Below are 19,402 nucleotides of genomic sequence, written 5' to 3'. Positions count from 1 at the left end.
GTTTTGGTAAGTTTTTAGCATTTGATTGAATGATGTATTGATCATATATTTAGGTATGATTTTAGTTTAAGTTTTGGTATGAATTGATTGATGAATTGAGATTTGAAATGATTGGTAATGTTATAGCATGAATTATGTATGGTTTGGTATAGATATTAGCTGAAATGGTTGTGAATATATGCTTGGTTTGGTGCTTGTAGGTTGGCCCAAATTGGGGTCGCAAATTAGCTATTCAAATGACCTATTTTTGCCCATATGGGTAGAGACACGAGCGTATGTCTCAACCGTGTGCAACAGACGGTCATGTTACACGGCCGTGTGTCCCCTAGGGTACCCTACAAATTAAAGTCAGTATACCGTCCATTTTTGACATGGCCTAGACACACAGGCGTGTCTACTGGTCATATATGGCACATAGGCTGGCACACGGGCGTGTGGTCGGCCGTGTGGGAAAGTTAGTAGCCTCTTTAATTTTCACATGGCCTGGAACACGGGTGTGTCTTGTAGCCGTGTGGGTGCCTTGTTTTGCCATGGCCTAGACACACAGGCGGGTCTAAGGTCGTGTGACCTTTTAAAAGTTGAAAATTTTCTAAGTTTCCAAAACTTTTATATGTTATCAGATTGGTACTGAACACATGAGTTAGGCTTTGTATGCTTGATTTAAGTTCTTATTGAATGTGAATAAATGACATTTACTATAATGATATGATATTTGATAATGATTGTCCATAATGTTATTATAAGTCCGGTAATGCCTCTTAACCTATTTTGGTGACGGTTACGGGTTAGAGGTGTTACAATATGCATCAGCCACAACATGAGAGCCAGTGTAAGACATGTCTGGGACATGCATCGGCCTCGAGATATTTAAACCATTGTAAGACATGTTTGGGACATACATCGGCATTGAAACGAGAGCTAGTGTAAGACATATCTGGGACATGGCGTCAGCTTGTGGTGTGTCAGTGTAAGGCATGTCTGGGACATGACATCAACACCGATAGATGAGAGATAGTGTAAGACCTGTCTGGGACATAGCATCGGCCTCGCTATATGAATGCTAGTGTAAGACCATTTCTAGGACATGGCGTCGGCATCTTAACCCATGTTAAGGCTATTGAGTATCCGGTAGTATTCCAAATGGTTCAACAAAAAGGTTTATGATTTATATTGAAATGAGAAAAGTTATGATCATGTGATGAGTGGTATAGGTACCTAACTGAAATGTATGAGATATGGACTGAATGTATGCAATATGAGTTGCATTGGATGGTGATGAGTAAGTTGTACTTACATTTATTTATGGTATTCATGAATAAACTATGAAAGGTTATGAGCATATTGCTTTATGATAAGTAGTGTTGTTTATTTTCATGCAACTTACTAAGATCTATGCTTACGCTATTTTCCTTTCCATTTTCTTATAGTGCCGCCATAGTAGCTCGAGGATCATTTCTACGTCGGAGAAGCCAGCCACACTATCATCCGAAGCACTTGGTATAGTTAGATCTTTTATTTTGATTATGGCATGTATAGGACCTTGACTTTTGAGTTTTGTGTCATTGTTAATTGGCCAAATGTGTTGGCTTACTTTAGCATTTGATTCATTTTGTATAAGGCCATGGAAAATGGCTAATATTGAAATTTTATATATGAATGCAAGATAGTCTTTCATGAATGTGAAATTGTTGGTATAGTTGAATATAAGAAATGTATATAGGCCTTAGCTATGGTTGTTTGGTTGAGAAATCATATTAAGTTAGACTTTGATATGTGGTTGATAATATATTGTGTTTCAGGGTGGCAAAGGCTTGGTAGATAGCCTTATATTGTCCACATGGGTAGACACACGGGCGTGTGTCTAGGCCGTGTGTGACACACGGTCAGCCCCATAGGCATGTTATTCAGCTGTGTGTCCCCTGCACGTAAAATTTGCAAGTCAGAATGCATGGTAGTAAACACACGGGCAGAGACACAGCCGTATGTCTCAGTTGTATGGAGGACACGGCCTCTGGCCACGGCTGTGTGCTTTGGCCCTGTGCCCCTTATTGGATGTTGACGTTAGAAACAGAATGTCAAGGTTTTTAGATACGGGCTCAGACACGGGAGTGTCGTGGCCGTGTTAGGGACACGGGCCATAGACATGAGCGTGTGTTAGGCCATGTGAAAACCCTTGTAGGTTCAAATTTAGAATTTAAGTTACACAGGCTAGGGGCACGGGCGTGTCTCCTTGTGCTTAGACCGTACGAACCACACGGGCCATCAGCACAGCCATGTCATAATAGCCACACGAGCGTGTTGCCCTTCTACATGGGTGTGTGCCCTGTTTGAATAGTCATCTTTATTAAGTTAGTTTAAGGACCCGAGTTGGTTTAGAATGGCTTCCAATGAATGTTTGAGGCCTCGTAGGCCCATATTAAGGAGTTTAAACAAAGTTCGAAAAAGTTTTAAATTTGATCAAGTCTTGGTGACTCAAAAATGTTTGAATGCATGTGTTTAAGTTTAGTAACGCCTCGTATTCCATCCCGGCGTAAGGCACGGGTGTGGGGTGTTACATGAAAAGTCAAGGTAGGTAGGGTTTGGTATTTTAATGACTTAAGATAGATTAAATATAAGAAAATAAAAATGGTCATCTTTTTCATTCCTTCATGCATTGAAAATTACAGCAAGAATAGCCATTTGTGAGCTTGAAATTTTGACAAAGAAAAACACTCTACATGTAAGTCATTTTGGTGTTAGTTTTTATTGATTTTATGTTTTTGGAGCCCTTGAAGCTTAAACTAGCTAAATAGGGGACTAATTTGCAATATTTTTGGAAATCTAGAGTTTTTCCATGAGAGCATATTTGTTGTTTTTGAAGTTTAATGGAAGAAAATGAAACCGTGTTGTGTGTTGAACAACTTTTGTTAAGGGACTTTTGATGAAAATGTGAAATAGGGACAAATTCGTAAAATGTGAAATTTATGAGTTAAATGTATGAAATTGTGAAATTGTGAGCTGCTATAGGCATGAAAATGATCCTGCTATGCATGGGTAGTAAATAAATTGAACACATTTCATTTTACGAGCCTAGGGGCAAATATGTCAAACTTTAGCGGCAAAAATATAATTTTTCCATAATATGATTTTTGGATCATATTGAATAATGTGACTAATAAATAGGCTAAATATGATATTATAGATCAAGAAAACGAGATTCGGGCCTAGAACGGGAGAAAAACATGAAATTGACGGTTAGGTCCCTTTTTACCATTCGGTATCGAGGTAAGTTCATGCGTAAATAATGCAACCTTATGTTATGTATTTACTATTTTGATATTGTATGAATTGCATACATTTGTTTTTATGAAATTCATTAATGACGATTTTGACGAAGTTTCGAGAAATGAGAAATCCCGATTTAACCTCAAGGGTAGAATACAAATGTCATGACTGAGATTCCGTATAAGACCATATCTGGGATATGGCATCGAATTGTGATTTCATATAAGACCATGTCAGGGACATGGTGTCGATATGATACTTCATGTAAGACCATATCCAGAATATGGCATTGATACGGTACTAAGAGTATGAGATCCCCGAGCATCTTTAGAATTTCAATGTGTTCAACGGGTAAATCAAAGATGAGTATGAGAATGAAATTACTACGAGTAAACAGGCATGTACATAAGCCTATAATTGTAAATTCATGATTATTGTGGAAATAATTGTTTATTACCCATTGTGGTTGATAGTGCACATGCTTGTGATGTTGGATATATGATAAATATAAATGATGATTATGTGTTAGGCTGTTGGGCCAAATTGAGATATGATCTAATATGTTTATATGCTTGAATTGTATTTGAACGGGTATGTTAAGAACGAGAAAGTATGTGACTTATTACAAGTGGTACAGGTATGTACACAGAACTCATGTGAAGTGGATTTCGTATATGATGAATTATTAGAGAGAATGTACTTGAACAAGTATACTTGTGAAATATTGATAACCTTGTGACAAATGATCTACATTTATGATGAATAGATGCATGTTAAGATTTGATAATGATCATGTTATAGGCTTAGGATCCTAATTGATTTGTGATATTTTACGGTTCATTTATTTAAATTGCGTTTCATGGGATATGAGGAAAAGAAAAACAGGCATAATTGCCGAATGAAATCATTATGAGAATATAGTAAGGTACAAGTTTAGACAAGTGAAAGGTGGTCGAACTATATGTTGAAATTATGATTACTCATAAATGATGTGCATGTGATTAAGAGGATGTGAATAACTTGTTAAATAATGTGATAAGTTACATCGGAGAGACTATGGTGGTTAGGCTAATGCCAAGGCATGTAAATGGTATTTATAAGATAAAAGAGTAAGCATCATGAACGAGTAAGTGGTAATCATGAGAATTATTACAATTTGTATTAATAATGTTCTTATGGATGGGTAAAATAAATGATTGTTAATAATTGTTTATTATTTGTGTATGAACTTACTAAGCTCTCAAGCTTACTCCCCTTACTTTTCCATCTCTCATAGGTTAATTTAGCTAGCTCGGGTTGGAGATTATCGGAGAAGCCATCACACTATCAAGCTATCACTACGAGTATTGATGAATTAAAGTAGTTTGAGTATATGGCATGTATAGGGACTTTGTCTTTTGAGTAATTATGTCATTATAAATGTGGCCAAATGAGTTGGCCTAGAATGGCTTGTGGTCCAATTTGTATAAAGCCATGATATGTGGCTCATATTGATTATTGGGTTGTAGACCTAATTGTTTATGCATACATGTGTCGAAGTCTGGGTGATATGGAATGCCTTAAGTAAGCTTATTGATTTGAGTATATGAAATGGTGACATTACATGGGCATGAATTAGTCTTGATTAGGTATGAATGATTGTAAAAAATGTGACATGTTGTGTGCCATGAGATATGTCTAAGTATGTGAGTGTCTAAGGGTGATAAAAAGGTTTGGAAAGTAGCCTTATAGTGCTCCACACGGGTAGACACACGGGCATGTGTCTAGACCGTGTGTGACACACGGTCTGCGACATGGGCATGTGATCAAGCCATGCGACCCCTGCACCCTAATTAATGCAAAGTAGAATACCTAGTAGTAAACACACTGGTAGAGACACGGCCATGTGTCTCAGTCATGTGAAGGACACGGCCTTAGGACATGGGCGTGTGCCCTAGCAATGTGAAGTTTGCACCTAATTTTTTTGGAATTTAATTCGCCGTACGGCTTAGCACACGGGTGTGTGACTTGGCCGTGTGACCCTATTTTGTTGATGACGTCATAGACTAAGAGTTACATGGGCTAAAGACACGGATGTGTCCTAGGCTACACAGACGTGTGTGACCACACGACCTACCCACTCAGGCGTGTGATTCTCCAAAACAAGGAAATTTTCTAAGTCTTCCACATATTCTCAAAGTTCTTGGTTTAGTCTCGAACCACTCTTAAAGTATGTTTAGGGCCTCGTAGGCCCATATAAGGGACGATATACATGTGAATGAAAAGTTTTAAATTTGGACGGAAAATTCATGTTCGGTTTTGTATAATTACATGAGTTTAAGTTCAATAATGCCTCGTACCCAGTTCCGACGTCAGATACGGGTAAGGGGTGTTACAGCCAGGGAGGAGGAAAAGGGGCTCGGAAAGCATTTCTCCACATGATGGATGCTTGGTACACGGAGTTCATTCGAGTGAACCCGAATGCTCAACCCCCTCCATCCCACCTATTCCCTAGCCTATCCCTATGGCACCTCGCGATATGGATTTTATGAGACTGAATAGATCTCCAGTAGATAAAATTTGAAAGCAAGAAGCTGAAGAATTCTGAGCAAACATTGATGATGATTCGGAATGAGTAGAGTTTTGGCTCAAAAACACCATCCAGGTTTTTGAGGAATTGTCATGCACATCAGAAGAATGCATGAACTGTGCTGTATCACTGCTTAGAGATTCAGCTTACCATTGGTGGAAGACACTTGTCTCGATAGTACCAAGGGAGAGGGTAACATTGGAATTTTTCCAAGAGGAGTTTCGTAAAAAGTATATTAGTCACAGATTTATAGATTAGAAAAGGAAAGAGTTTCTTGAGTTGAAGCAAGGTAGAATGACGGTAACTAAATACGAGCTTGAGTTTGTGAGACTGATAAACCGTAATTTATACATGTTTTTATCCCATGCTTAGCACATTTATGGATGGTTTCTCCTTAGATTTGGTGAATTCGATGTTCCTAATTCTTTAATTTCATGTTTTATACTTAGGTGAGCATAGGAGAGTAAAAATAGCGAGAAACGGGCCGAAAATGGAGAAAATGGACCCACATGGGAAATCAACACGGCTTGGACTTCCTCACACAGGCGTGTCCTATGGCCGTGTCCCTTTGGTAGGATCGAAGTATGACTTACACGGGTAGACTACATGCCCGTGCCTATTCAACAGCCTTGACCACGGGCTGGAGTAATCGCACACGGGCGTGTCCCTTCCTAGCCCACGTATAACCCTAATAAAAAAAAGGCCAATTTTGAGGGCTCTTAGGCATTCTAAAGCCTATTTAAAAATCTGAGGAGGCATTTAGGAAGGGGGACGCAGAGTAGGAGGCAAGGAATTACTCAAGGGAAGCCAATTGGTCCATCTCAGATGCCGGATTCATCATCAAGACTAAATATCTCCCTTCAATTTCCATTCAGGGGTTTTGGGTTTTCTTTATGTTTTGTATTCATTATTCTTCTGAGATGTTTTCTTCTATAATTATGAAGTAAACCCCCTAAATACCTAAGGGGAATGAAACCTAAGACGGATCTTGTTATTATTATCTGAATTGTATGATAAATATTTGACTTGCTCTTAATTATGTGTTCTTAATTCTTGTTTTAATATTCCAGGATATTGATTCGAGTTAATGCTCTTATTCAGAGGAGGAATAGACCCTGTCTAAGAGTAAATTTGTCATAATTAAGCGAAGTTGATTGCACGCCTAGAGATAGGGTGATAAGATTTTACCGGATTAGGGTGAAATCTAATAAGGGGTCCATAGATCGAGTTAATGCAACACTAGGTGTTACCTAGAAAGAGATTTCAATTAATCAACCTAGGGTTAGACATTATTAGTCTCGAGAGAGATAATAAACTTAGGCATTTCTATGGATCAAGTCAAATGAATAAATCGTCTGATTCAGAGTTAAATAACAAGTGAAGTCTAGGTGGATTTTTCCTTGGGTATTGTCCTAATCAATCGAGTTTTCCCAAGAGCTTTTTCCCAATCTTCTCTCTGTGCACTCTTAGTTTAGTTATTAGTTTAGATAACCAAATCCCTTAATTTTTAGGCTAGATAATAAAAATAAGGTAATTACTAGTACTCTTGGTTCCTTTGGGTTCGATAATCCGGTCTTGCTAAAGCTATGCTACTGTTCGATAGGTACACTTGTCTTCATCGTGATAATAGTTAGTTTCAAGAACAGTTAATTATAAATATTTAAAACCTGTCGCGAATATCACATATCAAGTTTTTAGCACCGTTGTCGGGGAACTAGGATATTAGGAACACTCAATTTTTATTACTTTAGCCATTCTATTTTAATTGTATTATAAATTTTTATTTTCTTTTCTAATTTTCCTTTTATTCGTTCCTGGCAGGTTTTTATAGGGTATGACTAGAAGAAACCCGTCGGGACCATTACTGTTTGCTAGTGAGGTTGATCACACAATTCTCAGAAACCAAAGAGAAATAAGGCGAAGCTTACGATACACACAGGAAGAGCAAGAGGACGATACTTCAACCACAATCGATGAGATGGCTGAAAACCAAGAAAATCCGCTACCTCCTGTGATTGCAGCTAATCAGAATCCTGCTCCACTCACTATGTATGATTATGCTAAACCTTCTGTAACAGGAACTGAATCGAGCATAGTTAGACCTGCTGTAGCTGTAAATACTTTTGAACTGGAACCTAACACAATTCAAATGATACAGCAATTTGTTCAGTTTGATGGTTTGCAGGACGAAGATCCCAACGCTCACTTGGTAAACTTTTTGGAACTATGTGATACATTTAAAATTAATGGCATTCCTGATGATGCCTTCACCTTCGGTTATTCCCTTTTTCATTGAGAAACAAAGATAAACAGTGGTTGAATTCGTTACCACTAGGATCAATCACTACTTGGGAACAAATGATCGAAAAGTTTTTATTAAAATATTTTCTGCCAGCTAAAACGGCTAAATTACGTAATGATATCTCTTCTTTTGTGCAGATGGATTTAGAAACACTCTACGATGCATGGGAGAGATATAAGGACCTCTTGAGAAGATGCCCTCACCATGGGTTATCACTCTGGCTACAGGTTCAAACATTTCATAATGGCCTGAATCCTTCGACTCGACAGATGATCGACGCAGTTGCTGGAGGAACTATCAATAGTAAGACACCTGAAGATGCTTATGAATTTATAGAAGAGATGTCACTGAATAATTATCAGTGGCAAGTCATGAGGACAAAGCCAACAAAAGTAGCCAGCGTTTAGAACGTCGATTCGGTTACCATGCTCTCTAATTAGGTAGAACTCTTGAATAAGAAAATTGATGGTTTTCTTAGTTCTTCATAGGTTCACCCAGTAATGCAGTGTGAAGCAAGCGAAGGTGGATCGAGCAATCCAAAATACCCACCCTATGGCCACAACATGGAAAACGAGTAGTTAAATTACATGGGTAATAATCCTTGATCTCAAAATAATCCTTATAGTAATACTTACAATGCAGGTTGGAGGAACCACCCAGATTTCTCATGGGGAGGCCAAGGAAATCAGCGACCACCACCACCTCCAAGCTTCCAACAACCACCCTACCAACAAGAGAAAAAGCCGAACCTTGAGGAGATGCTAACAAAATTCATCTTGGTGTCAGAAACTCGTTTTTAAAATACCGAGACAGCACTTAAAAATTAACAAGCGTCGATTCAAGGGCTCGAAACTCAGATAGGTCAGCTCGCTAAATTGATATCTGAATGACCATAAGGTAGCCTACCGAGTAACACTAAATCTAACCCAATGAAGCAAATCAATGCAATTAACATTCAAGATGAGGAAGGGTTAGTTGCACTTGAACCAAAACAGAGGCAAGAAACTGTGGTAAGTAAAGGTAAGGGTGAGGTGGACCACAATGACCAGAAATCGGTAAGTAAAGAGTACAAACCTCGTGTGCCATACCCAAACGTGATAGGGAAAGACTGTACAGAAGAAAAATTCGGTAAATTCCTTAAATTATTAAAGAAGTTGCATGTTAACTTACCGTTTATTGAAGCTCTTTCGTAGATGCCAAACGCAGTCAAATTCTTAAAGGAGCTTTTAACAAATAAGCGGAAGTTGGATGAGGCGTCGCATGTGGAATTAAATGCGGTTTGCTCAGCCATACTACAGAATAAGTTGGCCAACAAATTAAAAGATCCAGGGAGTTTTACGATTCCCTATTTCATTGGTAGCCTAGACGTAAATAATGCTTTGGCTAATTTAGAGGCTAGTATCAATGTCATGCCTTACAAAATGTTTAAACAACTAGGTCTTGGGAAACCCAAACAAACTAAGATGAGTATTCAATTAGCCAATAAAGCAATCAGATTTCCTAGGGGGATTATTAAAGATGTACTCGTTAAAATTGATAAATTTATATTCCCAGTTGATTTTGGTGTTCTAGACATAGAAGAGGATAATAATGTTCCTTTAATTTTAGGGAGTCCCTTTTTAGCAACCGCTAGAACAATAATTGATGTTGGCACAGGTGAACTCACACTTCGTGTGGGAGACGAAACAATCACCCTTTAAGCTCGTAATTCGAGTAACACATCAAAAATTGAAGGTGGTTGTATGAATCATTCTACTAAAACTGACCATGTGGTGCATCCTACTTTGCAGGATATAAGTTCGAAGAACCTACACGAACCATGTTGAAGCAACAACAAAGGACCTATCTATAAAGAACGAAGGCTAAAAATCGAGGAACTAGATGAATGGCAGACACAGAAATCGAGAACATCCGATAAACTGAAACCGAGCTAGGACAAGCTCAATACATCACCAAATCAACTTAAGGTTGGAGACAAAGTACTACTAGATGCAGCACATCCTCGCATTACCACTTCTGAACCTAATGAAGAAATTCCTCTCACGGTACTCAGTATTTTCCCATATGGTACAGTCAAGGTAATTTTCCCCAAATTCGGAACTTTTAAGGTAAACAATACTCATCTTAAACCTTATATTGATAAAGTTGATAGCAGGGATGAGGAGTGTAAACTCCTCGAGCCACCATGACCACACACCAGAGTGGTAAGTCAAGCTTAGACTTAAGCGCTTCTAAGGAGGCAACTCGAGCACTAACAGTAATAATTTATTTAAATTCTAGTTTTTCACATTTGACCAACTAACTGAGTCTTGAAACACAGGGTTTTCCCATCCACACGGCCAAACATGTGGGCACTCCTTAGGCCGTGCACACACCACAGGGGGAGACACAGCCGTGTGAAAATAGGGCAAAAATTTTTCCCCAACACCAGATGCGATAAGTCACCACGGCCGTGTGATAAGGCTGTGGGCAAAATTTCCAAACCAACACGATCGTGTGACACGATTGTGTTTTGAAATCATGGGCAAACATGTCAATTTAGCACGGGCGTTCGACACTCTTGTGCGCAGCCCCCATGGTCAGCATTGTCAAACTAACACGGGCGTGGGCTATCATATACGGGTGTGAGAGAAGCAAACGACGCAAGACACGGCTGTGGATGGCCGTGTGCACCCATACTAACACGGGTATGGGGCGAATGTCAGACGCGCCTAAATTTAAAAATCGTGAAACACACGGGTAAAAATTAAGGCACACGGGCATGACCCACGGTCATGTGCCTCAAAATCTATATAAATCCCTCACTATTCATCATCTCCCTCCCCAAAATCGCTAACCCTAGCTACTGCAACTCCACATAGCCTACCTGCCACGCCCGTGTGCTGCCTATAACACTGTTCCGACGACCCAAGCTTCTCCCTTTTGCGTTTGTTTACTCTTTTCTCTCTATTTTCTTTAAATATTTTTCCTATTTCATGTTTTCTCTAATCCATTTGACTATTTTAAGTGAACATTCATAGTAGAATAATAGAAATACTCATGTTTATTATTAAAGAATTTTTCCACTTTTCATATTACATTCATCTATCTCTCTTGTTTCCATGGATTTTATACTTACCCACATGCATTCATACATTAGATATGCCCGTCTTATTATTATCATAGTCCCATTTTAATAACTTGATATATTTGCTTTAGTTGTTTTAGATTTGTTCTCTTCATCTAATATGCAAGTCTCATGAAATATTCCTATTTAGTTTTGTTTTTCCATGCTATTCTTGGGACATATTGGTTGAACTTTGACTTTTCAATGCAGATATACAATCTCATCCTCACGTGGTAAGAAGACCGTTGTCCCCGCCTCGAAGAAGAGGAAAGGAGCAGCGTCATCCTTGGGTCCTACCGTTGAGATCCATCACCCTTTCCTCGAGTTCCCCTTTGGACCCCAGGAGGAGCTATTTCAGATATTATGGGCTCGATCCCTAGGTGTGGGCTACTGCATTAACTGGCCGCACTTGAATAGATTCAGTTGGCTGACGCGGCCGAGCCCTCTTAATGATTGACTCGTGGAGGCTCTTCTTTGAGATCGTCGAGCTGACGTATCTCAAGTTCACATTGAAACTCTACTCGACGTTCCATATTCAGACCATCATGACCAAATTTGACGATCCTGGAACGGTCCAGTTCCATTTTGGTGGTCTAGTACGCCAGTTGAGCGTACCCGAGTTCAGGATTGCACTAGGGCTATACACGGAGGAGTTCATGGACGACAATGAACTCGACATCCTCCATCACCACATCCACTATTCTCCCTCAAAGTGCTGGAGGGACCTCGTCCTTGCCTCGGCCATCTACGATCCTAGCCGCTCTAAGGCATCCGCTCTCCCTCCATCCTTGAGGTGCCTATACACCCTCTTGGCTCACACTCTGAAGGGAAGACAAGAGAGCACCAGTGTCGTCACCACCCACGACGCCTACTTCTTATGGAGCATGGCGAACGGGCACATCCTCGAGCTCGCCTACTTTATCACCCTCGTCATCCACCATCAGATGGAGTGACATAGGAGGGGGTCATCTCTATCGAGCCCTATGTGACTCAATTGGCACGACACTTCAGGCTCCTCAACACAACGGCACAATTATCCTCCCTCACTCTCATTGGCCAAATGTCCCCACAAGGTATCTCGAGCATGCTAAACATGAGAATGATCAAGAAACGACGTGACACCTACCCTCCTCAGTACTGCCTCGTCCAGTCCACTGAGGAGGAGGACCCAGAGGACATTACTAATGATGTCCCTCCACGTCATGAGGACCCGCCGTCTCAGCCACCACCCATCCATCATCCAGTTCATGCGGCAGCTTCATACTCTGACATATCTGAGTGCCTTACACGATTTGAGCAGCAATGTTTTCAGTGCTTTAATCATATTGATGCGACTCTACATTAGATTTGTTAGCACTTCCACATCTCATCGCCACCACCACCTCGTGAACCATCCGACAATGACGATGTTTAAAAACTTTTTATTTATTATTTTTATTTTCACTTTTATCTTTATTTATCTTATTTAAGTATTTTTATTTCATTTTCCTTTATTATTATTTTAATTTTAGTTTTATAATTTTTCTTCAATAATTTTTAGTTTTGGTTATTTCATTACGAGTAATTATGCTCCCTTATATTTCCTAAAAAGTTCCTAATTCTATCACAATGATAAAGACCTCCAAAGCTCATCATCGCATAGGAATTAAAAACTCCACTGGCAAAGGTTCTCCACAACTGCCATGTCTTGCGCGACCACGACCATAGCGACCACCAGATATAATATTCTTTTGGTGTAGGACTTATGGACTAATGAACCTCTACCACCACCGGAGTATCCTCCTCCACTCTCATCATTTGCCTTAGCTGATTCTCCATAACTCCAAATCAAGGAGTTCATTCATCATTCAGGAAGTTTCACTTCTCTCCTTATCTCATGATTATTTATCTATATTTTTCAATATATCTATCTTTGTACATTGAGGGTAATGTACATCTTAAGTGTGGGGGGTGTAACGCCCCAAAAATCCCGAAATCCTGAATTTTCTTTTTTCGATTTTGATAAAAAAATGTGCTAGGTATTTTCTATTAAGTAGGTAATAGTAGGTCTTATCTAAGGTTTAAGTTTGAAGTGAGGGGAAAATAAAATTATGCGTTATTAGTTAAAAGGACCTTGTTGGCAAGTAGTTGGGCTTTTAAATAAAGATAGGGGAAAATGGCATCAAAAAGCTTTGCGGAGGAGTGGCTATATGACGCCACTTAAGGTGTAGGGAGGTGGCGTTAGTGGCTAGCAAGGGATCCAAGGTTCGAGTCCTAGCTTATTATTTTTAAGAGTTTAATTTTGGGCCTTCTAGAAGGTTTGAAGTGGCATGAAGATAGACTCCAAGGGGAGTGTTTAGTAGAGAAATTTGAGGAAAGGATCAAGGGGTTATTAGGGACAAAAACAAGGAGATGAGAAATGAGGAGCAAGTGGAGCCAAATTGGGAACTTGGGCTTGAGGAATTAGGCTATAGGGACTATAAATAGGTGCCAAGTGGGGGGTTGTCAGGCTAATCTGAATTTCCCTTCACCTTGTTACTGGAAACCCTCTTCCCTAAAAGCCAAAAACCCTCTGTTTCTCCTTTTCTTCCTTGTGCCGATTTCCATTCTTCCTCTACTTCATTGCCGACTTTTCTTTCTTTTTCCTTGGAGCTAAATAACCCTCTTTTTCCATACAAAATCGCAAAGGTCCGAACACCTCTTTGGCCGAATACCCTTGGTGCAACTACTACTCCTACTACTTCGGTCAAATCTAGTGTAAGTGTTTGTTCTCCCAATCAGTTTTGCTAAGAATCTATGATGTTCTTCCCTCACTCTTTCTAATCAACTTTGGTAGGGAATTAGTATCGGATCTTGGGTTTTAGCTCTCTACCGAATTGCTCCTTAGGTGTTTTGCGGTTTTGGTAAGTATTTCTCTCTTATTGGCTAACGTTGGCCGAATGGTCTTAAGTGAGATAAGGGGGTGAATTATGCAATTTTCCTAGTATTTGGTTTTAATAAGTAAGATTAATGCAGATCTAGGGAGTACGTGATCAAGGAAAAGCTAATAGGGATTAGTGTTCAAGGTAAGGTTAATGTGAGGTTTCAGTTTTTGGTAAAGATATGTATTAAACATGAAATTAATCGAAGGGTGATATCGATTTTAGGTTTGGGGCTAAGGAGATCACAGCATGCTTGCTTACCAGGTGTGTACATACACTACACACACAAGTAGATCGGCAAAAGCCAAAATGCCAAAAAGCCAAAAGTTTGGCTACAGTAGTCTTGCGAGTGCGTGAACATTCGTAAGGGGGAAACTGATAGGTTGCCTGAGGACATGGGCAATTTTCGTGGACTTGGTTTGTGAATTGGCCTAATGGGCCAGAATGGGCTAAATGGGCCCGATGGGCTGTTGGGCCATAATAGGTAAATTTTGATAAGTGATGCTATGTGATAGAAAATTTGTGTGAACATGAATATAATGTGATTTGGGCTAAATGGGCCATATAAAGGAGATTGGGCCTAATAGGCCATAGGAATGTGAATTGGGCCTGATGGGCCATATGAACATGATTGGGCCGGATGGGCCATATAAATGAGATTGGGCCTAGTGGGCCATATGCATGTATGCAGGGGATTTTGACTTAGTATATGATGACTACATGAAACTTAGTTGAATTGTTGAAACCGTGGACAAGTCATAGGGTTAAGGTGTGGCAACAGGTATATGCATGTCTAGGATTGGATCTAGGGATAGCTTGGTACTTAAGAGGTCTTAATGACCCACCTCCTCTTCTCTAGAATCCTACCTGGTGCATAGTACTAGTTCATCTTAGCTCACGGGATTTGTTAACAGGCTAAAGTAAGTGAAATTCATAATAAGGAAAAAATTACTAAAATGCCCTAAAGGTGAAAATGACCAAAATACCCCTATGTGTTGAATGTAAGTTTTATGAATGTGACATGCATATCTGCTGCATACATATGAAATTCTGCTTAGGTCGCATATGGGATGGGGACTATGGAACGGAGGAAGTTTATGAGGATCACATGGTTGCTTGTTAATCGTGGATCCACCGACGGCTTTTAAGCCCAATATGTGAATGAAGGTAGTTTCGGCAACCGGGCTATTGGGTGGATCGATATTTATATCCCCACATAATGTGTCGGGGGACGGAGCCGGTGTATAACAGATGGATTATTGGGATGAGATCGCATTGCATTGCATTGCATTGCATGTTTGATGTATGGTGTTTATTGAATGATTATTGCTCGACGAGGGTTGTACACACTGAGTTTGCGAAAACTCACCCCTCTCTTTTATTTTATTTTCAGGAGATGATCAATAGAAGGTTCGATGTTTGGAGGGACTCTAGGTGTCCAGCTAGCAAGACAACATGGATTTGTGTTTTGTTTTTTTATAAGCATACGAGATTCTATTTTATTAAGTACTTTTTAGTCCAGATTGTAATAAGGCTTCCTTTTTATTATTATTGGGTTATTATTTTTATGCGATGTAATTATGAGAGGTTAAACATGGTTTCTTAAATTATAGCATGTTATTCTACGTTTCCGCAACTAAATTTTTAAATGATAAGTTTTCTTAAATCAAATGTTTTAAACAAAGCTTTCGCAACTGGAAGAGAGTTTTCATAAGTTAACTAAGGTTTCATATCTTGAGGAAGGGTTTTCAATGAAAACAAGGTTTTTGCTAAAACACTTCAATATGACACGTCAGATTCGGCCATAACGTCCGGGCTGGGTTTGGGGTGTTACAGGGGGTCTTTCATATCATCATTAGAAATTCCTAAATTTTGTCTTATTCTCACGTGAATCACTCATATCATTATTAGAATGAATTTTAATTAATTTATGATTTTTATTGATATGTCTTGAATTAAAACATAGACATTTATGCATTGATTGTTTAAACTTTAAGACATTAGGGAATCAAGCATGATAAGTTGATTTTTGAACAATTATAAACTTTTAGGTTATTTCCCTAAGTTTGGGTATTATCGTGAGTTGAAATTCACAAGTTTAAACATCAAAAAGCCATAATTTTTGTGAGATATTAAGCCTTTAGAGCATCTATTGTTTCTTTCATGCTCTCTTTTATTATTTCTTTGAGTGTGTTAATATTGATTTGTTATTCTAGAACCTGCTTGATTATGCATGTCAAGACCACACCATTTGATTTGATATGTCAAAATGATAAAGGCACTTAGGTTTAACCCACTCACTCTACAAAAGCCTACCTTCATAATTGACCCTTAGTGAACCCCTTTGAGCCTAACAAGCCATTAATTGATTTACCCTCAATATTAACCCATAACCCATTATTGTTGAAATCCTCTAATTTGATCCCTATTTTTGTCGAGATTTGATTTGAATTAATTGCTTAGCTATGTTTTATTCGTAGTTGCAACAATTAAGTTCTATGTTATTTGACTTATTCTAAAAAGATATATATACTTACATACATATTAGTAGTAATTCGTCATTCTTGAGCTTGAGTGTTAATTCCATATTCTGAGAAGAAGCTCACTTGTATTAAACTGACAATTAGTTATTTTTCTAGTTAGGTGATTTCTTCAATTCAATCTCGATTCTAACCTTTTCTTTTAGCTTGTGACCACACTCCCTAACCAAAGCCATGTTACAACCCTCTAAAGACCTTTTTGATTGATGTATCATCTCAATATCTACTGGTGGAGATTTGATTTTCATGTAAGCCTACGGTAATAACTTTTCATATTGACTAATGAGTGCTTTAATTGATGCCCTTAAAACATCTAGAGTGATTTGAGTGAATCTTTAGTAAGGATGTTAAAATCTGTGATATTTTGATCAAAGGTAATCACTTAGATAAGGGGAGACACCTATGTTTTCGTGATAAAATACTCAGCTTGGAATGTTTGAAACTTTGATGTACTTTTAGTTGAATTTTCAATGTATGAATACTAATGGATTATTTTGAGATATTATTGATAGGGATTATAAATTGAGAAGAATTTATTTTGATTGTGAGTTGAGGATTTTGCTTGAGGACAAGCAAATGCTTAAGTGTGGGGGTATTTGATAAACTGTAATTCATACATGTTTTTATCCCATGCTTAGCACATTTATGGATGGTTTCTCCTTAGATTTGGTGAATTCGATGCTCATAATTCTTTAATTTCATGTTTTATACTTAGGTGAGATAGGAGAGTAAAAAGAGCGAGAAATAGCCAAAAACAAAGAAAATGGACCCACATGGGAAATCAAAATGGCCTGGACTTCCTCACACAGGCGTGTCCCTTTGGAAAGATTGAAGCATGACTTACACGGGTAGACTACACGCCCGTGCCTATTCAATAGCCTTGACCACGTGCTGGAGTAATCGCACACGGGCGTGTCTCTGCCGAGCCCAAGTATAACCCTATTCGAAAAAGGCCAATTTTATGGGCTCTTAGGCATTCTAAAGCCTATTTAAACACCTGAGGAGGCACTTAGGAAGGGGGACGCAGAGTAGGAGGCAAGAAATTACTCAAGGGAAGTCGATTGGTCTATCTCAGAAGCCGGATTCATCATCAAGACTGAAGATCTATCTTCAATTTCCATTTAGGGGTTTTAGGTTTTCTTTATGTTTTGTATTCATTATTCTTCTGAGATGTTTTCTTCTATAATTATGAACTAAAGCCCCTAAATACCTAAGGGGAATGAAACCTAAGACGAATTTTGTTATTATTATCTGAATTGTATGATAAATATTTGACTTGTTCTTAATTATGTGTTCTTAATTCTTGTTTTAATATTCCAGGATATTGATTCGAGTTAATGCTCTTATTCAGAGGAGGAATAAACCCTGTTTAAGAGTAAATTTGTCATAATTAAGCAGAGTTGATTGCACGCCTAGAGATAGGGTGATAAGATTTTGCCGGATTAGGGTGAAATCTAATAAGAGGATACATAGATCGAGTTAATGAAACACTAGCTGTTACATAGAAAGAGATTTCAATTAATCAACCTAGGGTTAGAAGTTATTACTATCGAGAGAGATAATAATATAACTTAGGGATTTCTACGGATCAAGTCAAATGAATAAATCATCTGATTCAGAGTCAAATAACAAGTGAAGTCTAGGTGGATTTTTCCTTGGTTATTGTCTTAATCAATCAAGTTTTCCCAAAAGATTTTTCCCAATCTTCTTTCTGTGCACTCTTAGTTTAGTAATTAGTTTAGATAACCAAATCCCTTAATTTTTAGGCTAGATAATAAAAATAAGGTAATTACTAGTACTCTTGGTTCCTTTGGGTTCGACAATCCGGTCTTGCTAAAGCTATACTACTGTTCGATAGGTACACTTGCCTTCATCGTGATAATAGTTAGTTTCAAGAACGATTAATTATAAATATTTAAAACCTGTCACGAATATCACGTATCAAAGACTCAGCAAATACGCTCGGGAATGTGTGCCGACCGAAGCCATTATGTGCAAGAGGTTTAAGGATAGATTAAACGAAGAAATTCAAATGTTTTTTGGCATGCTTGAGCTGAAAGAGTTCATTGTACTCATTGAAAGAGCTTGTATGTTCGAGGAATTGGCCAAAGAGAAGAGAAAGGCCGAGTCTGAGGCTAGGGATTCAAGGAAAAGGCCTATGAGCAAGTCGTTTTAGTCTACATCGAAGAAGCCGAGGGATTTCTATTCTCTCTCCTTTGCTTCTATTGGGTTTTTGAATAGAAATAGAGATAAACAATATTCGGGTACTAGGGCCTAGACCACCTCGATTGCTAGTGTTGGTAATGCTCGACCAAGTAGACCGGAATGTCCACAATGCGGTAAACGTCACCCTGGTAAGTGTCGAGGGTGTGACAGGACCTGTTTCAAGTGTGGTTCCCCAAACCACTTCATTAGAAAGTGCCTTGAGATGACAGAAAATGAGAGATATCAAAGTGAAAGATCGAGTAGCACTGCTAGTCGTGGTAGACTGCAGAAGAATTCGGGTAATGGACCAAGCAGTAAGAGTGCCCCTAAAGAGTCTACTGTGAGACCCAAGGGCAGAGCTTCTGCAAGGATGTACACCATTCGCACTCGAAGAGGCTTCATTCCTGGATGTGATTACGGGTACATTTTCTATCTATGAACTACTATTATTACCTTGATTGACCCTAGTTCTTACTCATTCATATGTGTGCATGAAATTGGTATCTAGCATGAATA

The 19,402-nt window shown here is 38.7% G+C and overlaps 1 non-coding gene across 1 annotated transcript; it reads right to left on the bottom strand.

The window, feature by feature from the left end:
- Window positions 1–8,239: 8,239 nt before the first annotated feature.
- On the bottom strand, window positions 8,240–8,346 carry LOC128293406 (small nucleolar RNA R71). Its single transcript, XR_008283588.1, has one exon. It is a non-coding gene; the product is annotated as a small nucleolar RNA R71 (small nucleolar RNA).
- Between the last annotated feature and the right edge of the window lie 11,056 nt (window positions 8,347–19,402).

Source organism: Gossypium arboreum, chromosome 5 (assembly GCF_025698485.1).
Source record: "Gossypium arboreum isolate Shixiya-1 chromosome 5, ASM2569848v2, whole genome shotgun sequence".
Taxonomy (NCBI): domain Eukaryota; kingdom Viridiplantae; phylum Streptophyta; class Magnoliopsida; order Malvales; family Malvaceae; genus Gossypium; species Gossypium arboreum.
The sequence above is the reverse complement of the archived record's forward strand: the minus strand, read 5'-3'. Positions and strand labels throughout refer to the sequence as shown.